Genomic DNA, 8,287 nt, shown 5'->3' on the forward strand with positions numbered 1-8,287 from the left:
GGGGGCAAACACTTTTTCACACAGGGCCATGTAGCTTTGGATTTTTTTCTTCCTCATTAATAAAACCCTTCATTTAAAAACTGCATTTTGTGTTTACTTGTGTTATCTTTGACTAATGTTTAAATTTGTTTGATGATCTGAAACATTTAAGTGCGGAAAACATGCAAAAAAGTAAGAAATCAGGAAGGGGGCAAACACTTTTTCACACCACTGTATGTAGGTTTAATATGTGTAAAACTTTCCTGGAGCTGAGAAAAGCGATTGAAAAATCCATGACACCATCACACTGTAAAGTCTATGAGCTGTGCGAGAACTCGTCGACAGGGCCAATGGGACAAATACTATTGCGCATGGGCCGCATGGGCCGCATGGGCCACATGTACCGCGGAAGTAAACCTAGACGCCGAATACATTATTTTGGCTTATGTGCCTTTGAAATGCATAGGTGCCATCTTGGTATCGGGTATCTAGTTATTATTATAAATCTATGGTTTTAGTGCCTTTCTCTTTCTCTTTCTGCCCTCCTCCAGAAAAAGTCCAGTCTGCTCTGATTTGTCATTGTTTACAGGTTGTCCACATCTACACTCTCAGCGTTACTGCACCGTCATTGCAGCCGTGGAATGACTGTACCGGCACTGTAGCAGCAGTTTTTACCTTTAATATAGTATAACTGTGACATCACAACTTACAGGAAGTCCTGACGGCTCGTTCAAAGTCCCATCCTCCTCCTCCTGCAACACCATCTCCCTCCAAAGGCCTACTCCCCCCTCCTCCATTACGTCCTCATTACGTCTATGATAGACGTAGGTGTTGGCAAGGTAACGTTAGATACACGGAAGAGGAGAGCGAGTGTAATGTTACAACCAAGATAGTCAAATGCAACCCCAGAGTTTTTAAACTCAACCGGAGTCAGTGATGACTGATGAGTTTTAGAATAAGGTTACAGTGCTAACGTTAGATAGTAGCGTTAACGTTACTAGTAAGTGGAAATGCACAAGGAAGATAACGTTAATGTTTCAGAGGCTACGCTACAGTAGGCTAACGTTAGCCGTTAGTAACTGGATGCTGTGTTGTCATATAATGTCCTGTACAGTCAAACGCAACCCGGGAGTTTTGAAACTTATCTGGGGTCAGTAATGACTGATGAGTTTTATTATATAACGTAAACGCTAATGTTAGATAGTACTGGTGACTGGCAACAAACAAGGAAGATAATACAGAGGCTCAGGCAACGTTAGGCTACAGTAGGCTAACCGTTAGCAACTGGATGCTGTGTTGTCATATTTAACGTTATAGCCTATGTTACATTAGAAGCAAACTAAAATGATACGCGAGCGGTTACATCAGTCACAGGCCTCCATGTCGGGAAGACAGAAAGGACGCTCGCCAGTCATTGCATTCGGTCCAGATGTAATGATTGGTCGGAGTTTTCTTAGAACCATATGAGAATGGTATAATAATGAGTTTTTATCTCTGGTGGAATTCACTTACATTTAAGTGTGCCATCAGCTTATTAATAGCATTTTAACCTAAACAAAGAAAAGCGTAAAATTCAGAAAGGTAAGTGTTGCTTTAAGTGGTCACAAGTTAGCAAAGGTAACATAGGAGAAGCTGAATTTTGCAAAAGTTAATGTCTTTTATTTTCAGTATTTCAAAAGGATCAAGGCTACGTTTTGTTTGTCTTTCTTAAACAAAATTCTTCACCAAAAGTCATCTGTAAGAGACTTTTAAGAGTATTCTAAAAAAAAAAAAAAAAGTCAACATATTTAGACTTAAACTTTTTTTTTATTGATCACCTTATTAAAAATCTTAATGAAGTCCTTCAATGTATTCAACATTTCCTTACAAACAAGAAGCACCAGGTACTACAATCTGCCCCTCTAAAAATGAGAGAAATGGCTCAAAATGGCTCCCTGTCAAAGAGGTGCTGTGTCACAAACAGACATTTGCCAAGCTTAGCCAACAGATGGTGAGCTTGGCATCCTTTTTAGATGAAGCATTTGGCAAAGGCAAAGTTCAGTGACAACACAAGGCTCTGTACAGTGTGTTGGCACTTTCCGTATCCTTTTTAAGGGCATGAAACTAAGTGTCTGGTTTTATGCTTAACTTAGTCGGAGCTCCATATGGGCCGGGTTTGTTTTTTGACAGTTGAGAGTTCATTATTGTTCCGTGTTTGTAGATAATTCAGTACACCTGGGAATGCTGTTTGACAAACTCATGAATTATGCAACTTAATGGTACTTTAATGCAAGTTGTCTCTTACAATTGGTGCGCTAATTTGAGCCAATCAGGAACATTATTCAAATTTTGGGCTTTGTGGGAGATAGTATATGTGAGAGGGGCACATATAATCAGTAACCAAATTTTGAGACCTAGCATTTTTTGGGAAAAGTCCCTTATGTTGCAAGATTTGGTCATTTTTTTCCCTGTTTCTTTGATTGGAACCTTTTTATTACTGATGACCTCTAGACGTCGAAGCTTGTTCTACATGTTCTGTTAAGGGATTGATTTGATTAAGTCCAGATGTGACGCGACCTGGGATTAACCCGTTCTTCACGAGAATCAAGGTCTTTCACAAAGGGTGCCAAGGAGATTTGCGCCGTCTCCAAGGGACACTGAGGCACACACACAAGTCCAAATAATTAGTAACATCTGCAGGCAGTCCGTCTTAATCTTGTCAGACGTAATTATTCTAAAACACATCTCAATGGAATATTTAATTTAGATCTTAATCCGACAAAATATCAATAAAGTCATGCTAAATCTTATTTCCTGTGAAGCCATCTGACTTCACCACTCACATTTTGAGGACTCCCCTGTCACCCACCTCCCCTCCCTCTCAATCAGTCCTGACTAGTCAAAGATGAACCATATCACCTTAAGTGCACTTGATTACGCAAGCCTCTCCGACCCCCCTCTCCACATCTCCTTGGGCCTTCTGTGTAATCTGCTGAGATTTAAACCTGCTGCTCCTGTTTAATAAATCCACTGCGATTAAAATAGGATTACAGCTCTGCTTTCGCCTTCCTAATGACATCAGAGCATGAAACATTTTTCGACTTTTTTTTCCTTTTTTTTCCCCCCACAGTTGTCGGGTTTTTGCCCAAGCTCACTACTTGTCGTAACCAGACAGGCAGCAATGATTTTCAACTTCTCCACCCGCCCCCCCGAAACCTCATCCTCTGCAACGCAGCAGGTCAGCCCATCTGTGTGGCTGTTGACATAAGGATTAACCTTATAATGCAGCACACATCCTGTATCAATGCTGTCCTCCTTCACATCAGACTTCTCAATGACCGATAACAACCAGAGAAAATACACACCAGTGTCAGGTTGTTGGTCGCTTGAACCTTGAAACCTTCACACGAAATCGCCCACACCAAAACAAACGTAGCGACCTGGTCCTCGCTTTGTGTCCACGTCTCATGGATGTAAAGCCATGAAATATTAAACGCCATATTCAGCAACTAAAGGTCATAAGGGGAACACTGCACATGTTGTCCCTCCTGCCTTTAGTAATGTGAAATGAGGGGTTGGGTGAGTAGATCAATACGACTTTTTTGTCCTTTTTGTCCTTCCGTAGGTTTGTCCTGCAATGGTTAAATGCTGTAAGGTCACAAAAGACAAAGATTGATTGGATTTTTACGATGGCTAAGCTCATAAACCCAGCAGAGAAATCTACTTAAGATAATGTATTATACTTTAATACACGATGTAGCTTAACAGTCAAATCTAAAAATAATATCAAGTGTTTTATCCTGTACTTTCTGTAGAAGTTTCACTGTGTGCTGATGTCACAGAAGGCATCCAAGCAATCAAGTTTCCAGTCATTCCAAGTTTAGCATCCTGGCAAACCATACCGTATACAATACACTCCAGCGTATCCTGGCCAAATCTACTAGTACCTCTATTCTATACCTCTCTACAGCAGATTAAGCCGAGTTCCTAGTGCTCTATATGCTCTCGAAAGTAGTCACTAATTCTTTCCTGTAAGCAGCTGATGGAAAAATATTCATTTCCTGCTATTTAACTGATGAGTTTTGTGACTTTTTTGGATGAAATGCTTGCAAGCAGCAATTTGAAGTCAGTTAGCGATAGTTCTGAGGAAGGTGATGTCAGTCTGTAGGTGAGTCCAACACTTAGGTCAAAGCTGAAATATCTTATCAAGTACTAGCTTGCTTACAGACAGTCAATGTGACTTTTTAAAAAAAGTCAAAATCAAACTATATTTATATGGTGCTTTCCAAAAACAAGTTAACAAAGTGCTTTACAGACATAAAAACAAAGTACAAAGTGCAATTGCAAGATTGGAGAAAGTTTACTGAAATGTCTCAACAAAGACTGGGTAGATAGAACATATATGTTTCTTCCAGGATGACTTGTAATAACTTTGTGGATTCCCTGACTTCATCAGTTCAGACTCATACATTTCAACATTACAGTTTCAGTTTAATTTAAATTTTCTTAGTTTATGACCAAATATCTGCAAATGTAAGGACACATCAGCCTCAGCTGTATTTGTGTTAAGTAACTAGTGCACAGATGATGTTTTTTTGTAGGCTGACGCAGAAGTTAGCATCGCCCTGGTTGTCTCGTCAAAAAAGCCTATAGGCCCAGACACACCAAACCAGCTTTGGAGAAAGTTAGCAGTGATGAGAGCGGTGATGTGTAGCCTCTCGTTGCCATGTCTTGTCCAAAAAGTTGCACATGAACACACCAAACTGGTTGTCTGTAATCCTCATTCAAAAAGGGAAACCAGCAAACACTTTTGATGCTAGTTAGCATATTAACAACACAAACCAGCATTGAAAGAACAAAGCATATTTACTGTGTGCCAGTGTACAACAGCACAACCCATCATGAAATGTTTCTGCTAAAGAGCTCAGTGGCTAAAGAAAAACAATCTTACCTCATATAAAAAGCTTGTTTTGGTCTCACTCCCTCTCACCTTTAGCTCTTTGTTTACATTCCTCACTTCTGTTTCTCTTCTCGTGCACTGAGCTGAACTGCCATGTCATTTGCAGACGGGTTCTGCTGTGCCAACGCCGATTCAACATGCTGAATCAGTAGATAAAGGCCAGCTATCGCCGACGAGGGCCAACGGTGCGGGACACACCGCACCATAAAGGGCGGCAGACTCTCACCAGTGGCCCAACTTTGACTGGGGTCCATGTCATTGGTTCGACAGCCCATTGGTTCGACATCCCATTAGTCCGACTGTCCGCGGTGCTGAACGGCTCGCGGCGGGCGTATGGTGCGCCGCGACCGGCTTGAGGCAGAGCAGGCTCACGGCTTATGTGTTTGTCACTTTCTTTTTCATTTTAACCCACACCATGATCTTTTCCAGACCCCAACCAAGTGGTTTTTGTGTCTAAACCTAACCAGACCTTAACCACAGGGCATCATGATGATTTCGGAACGGACTTCGGAACAATGAGTTTAATATGGTCGGAACAATGGGATGTCGAACCAATGGGCTGTCGAACCAATGGGCAGTTCCCCTTTGACTGATGGCCCACTGTTGGCTAGGTTTTTTTAAGGGCCTTATCGGATTTTTCCATGGAATTATTTTGGATTTTGGATAATTGCAGAAAATAAGATCTATGGCAAACAAAAGTTTACGATACTTTACATGTGTTTTTCAGCCATCTTCACAAATGAACACCACTTTTATGATTTTTGAAGTGTAAATGCAGTCGCCAGAGGTAAAAAGCTAATTTTAGGCTATAAATGAACTATACTACAGTCACATGATTTCAGTGTCACCACTACAATAAGGCCTCAAAGCGGTCGTTGGCGTAATGAAGCTCAGTAGTCTCATTGAGCCACTTGTTAGCAATCGCTTTTTTGAGACACCTGAAGGCTTCAAAATTAAGGAGTGTGAGGTATTTACTGATGTATTTTGTCCTGGACCAAAATGTAAATGTCTCTTAAGCTTGACAGACCTTATTTCATGCATCTAACCAAAAACACACTGATTTCAAGACACAGGAACGGGGAGTGTAAAAATGCTAACTCATTTCTGGGTTTTAGGATTCATTCCTGCACCACTCTGTTAGTAAATGTTAGCATGCTAATACACTGAACAAAGATGGTCAACGTGGTAAACATCCCACCTGCCAAATGTCAGCATGTTAGCATTGTCATTGTGTGCATGTTAGCATGCTAATGTTAGCATTTAGCTTAAACAGAGCCTCCAGCATCGCTGTAAACTCTTAGTCTTGTTGTTATAGGGAGGAATATCCATTCTCTAAATGGAGAATTAGAGTTTATTTCAAATGAAGTAAGGAAACCAGCTTTAAGACCAGGGATACTCAACTTGCTTTGCCTAAGGGCCACTTTTGGAAAAAATGATATGAAGCCAGGGGCCAGTTAATAGACAAACACTAATTAATAATCAAACATTAGTAATTACTTTATAAATAATTATCCTCCCCTGGCATTTTTGAAATAAAGGGGCTAGGCTAACATAAAATAAAATAAAATAAAATATTAGTGTGAATCTATTTATTTTTATTGTGAATTTAGAAAATAGTCAGCAGGCCACCCGGCATCCTAACAAGGGCTAGATTTAGTCCACAGGCCATAAGTCCAAATGTTGAATATCACTGTTTAAGATTATTGTATTGTATGTTTACCATAAATAAAACTAGTAGTAACGAGTAAAATGACTTAAACATGGAAACATATGCAAAGTGAAGAAAGGGTCTGCTTGGACTTTAGTGTTTCTAAAATTCTGGCTGTAGCTATTATGTATTAGGCTACATGGACCACCATTAAAAGTAGGGTCTCACTTTCACACTGTGGGCTCATATCTAATCAGCTCCAGCACTTAGTGATCAGACCTGCCTGTGGATTATCAATTCGTTAATCTCTTCAGAGCTACTGCTGCTAAAATGAATATTCCAATCTACCCCTGATTTTCAGCTAAAATGGTCTCTCCCACTTTATCTCTGAACAATCTTGCTTTTGTGTTATAACTCAGAGGCAGGCCATTTGTCTTTTGGATTACATTTACTCAGCTGTTTTAAGAGCCTCATTGATTCACTATTTACTATCTGAGCATCCCATTGGTGGCCTGTGCCCATTTTGTTTTGCTGACCACATTTTCCTAAGGGGCAGGTGGTCTGTCCAAGCCTCTTTGTACAGACTTGTGCTGGTGGTGGGGGGGTTGCTAATATGAGGCTTTCAACATCTAATCCGGAGCAAGTCTCTTAGAAAAAGCTTATCTTGGGACTCTCCAATTTTACTGCTTTCCTCATCTGCAGGACCAAACTGCTTCTGGTGTTAGTTATTAACGAAAATGACTCATTTAATGGAGCTAATTCAATACTTTGCTTCAGTTAATTGTCCTTCCCTCTTCACCGGAAAAACTTGCTTGGTTATCATCACCCTATCTACCCCCCACTGCCCCTGCCCCATTGCTGACAAATCCATACAACTATGTGGGACACAAAGGCTCGGATTTAGCTGCCGGGCCAAAGCGAGGGTGGGCCGGGTGGGGGGCAGGGCCAGCATGGAAATTTCTGTTGTTTTTGTCACAGCACAGATTTCAGACAAATCAAAACAACTGCCACCATCACCCCTCCAAACCCCCTTCCCCTCCACCACAACCCACATGACCTGTGACCAGTCATCACTTTTATGCTGGAAATGCAGCCAGATCAGGAGTGGTCGGTGCGGCGGTGCGGAGGAGAGGCTGCGTGTGCACTGGGGTCCATTGTTGAAAAAGAGCTGACAAGGGCCTCGATGGGCTCTCATTTGATAGGCAAAAATATTGACAGATCTAATTTGAAGAGCTGGGATCACAGGCTCAGAGTGCTCTTTATGATGATGATGATCATGATGATGATGATCATGATGATGATGTGTGCTGATCAGATGGGTGTACCCATACAGCTAAATGTATCATTTTAAATAAATGGATCAGCTATTGGGACAGTCAGTATTCAAACTGTTTTGATTTACTATCACATTTACCTGAGGCCAGGTATAGCCACAAGATCAAAACATTAACATGAAATTAATCCCACCTATGAAGATGATAATAATGATGATGATGAAGAAGTTGTCAGATATTGCTGCTTTGTCAGTGGCCTTTCACATCTACGTATCACATGCTAGGTATCCTTCTGCACCTGCTGTTGACATTCAAGGACACGCTACCAGTGCTAGGACGTCAACAAAAGCACATGGGTTTAGGCAAGAAAAGTATGTGGTTAGATTCAGAAAAAAAAAAAAACATCATGGTTTGGCATTAGTATGCGAACACCAGGCTCCTGGGTGA

The sequence above is a fragment of the Epinephelus moara genome, chromosome 17, assembly GCF_006386435.1.
Source record: "Epinephelus moara isolate mb chromosome 17, YSFRI_EMoa_1.0, whole genome shotgun sequence".
Classification (NCBI taxonomy): Eukaryota; Metazoa; Chordata; class Actinopteri; order Perciformes; family Serranidae; genus Epinephelus; species Epinephelus moara.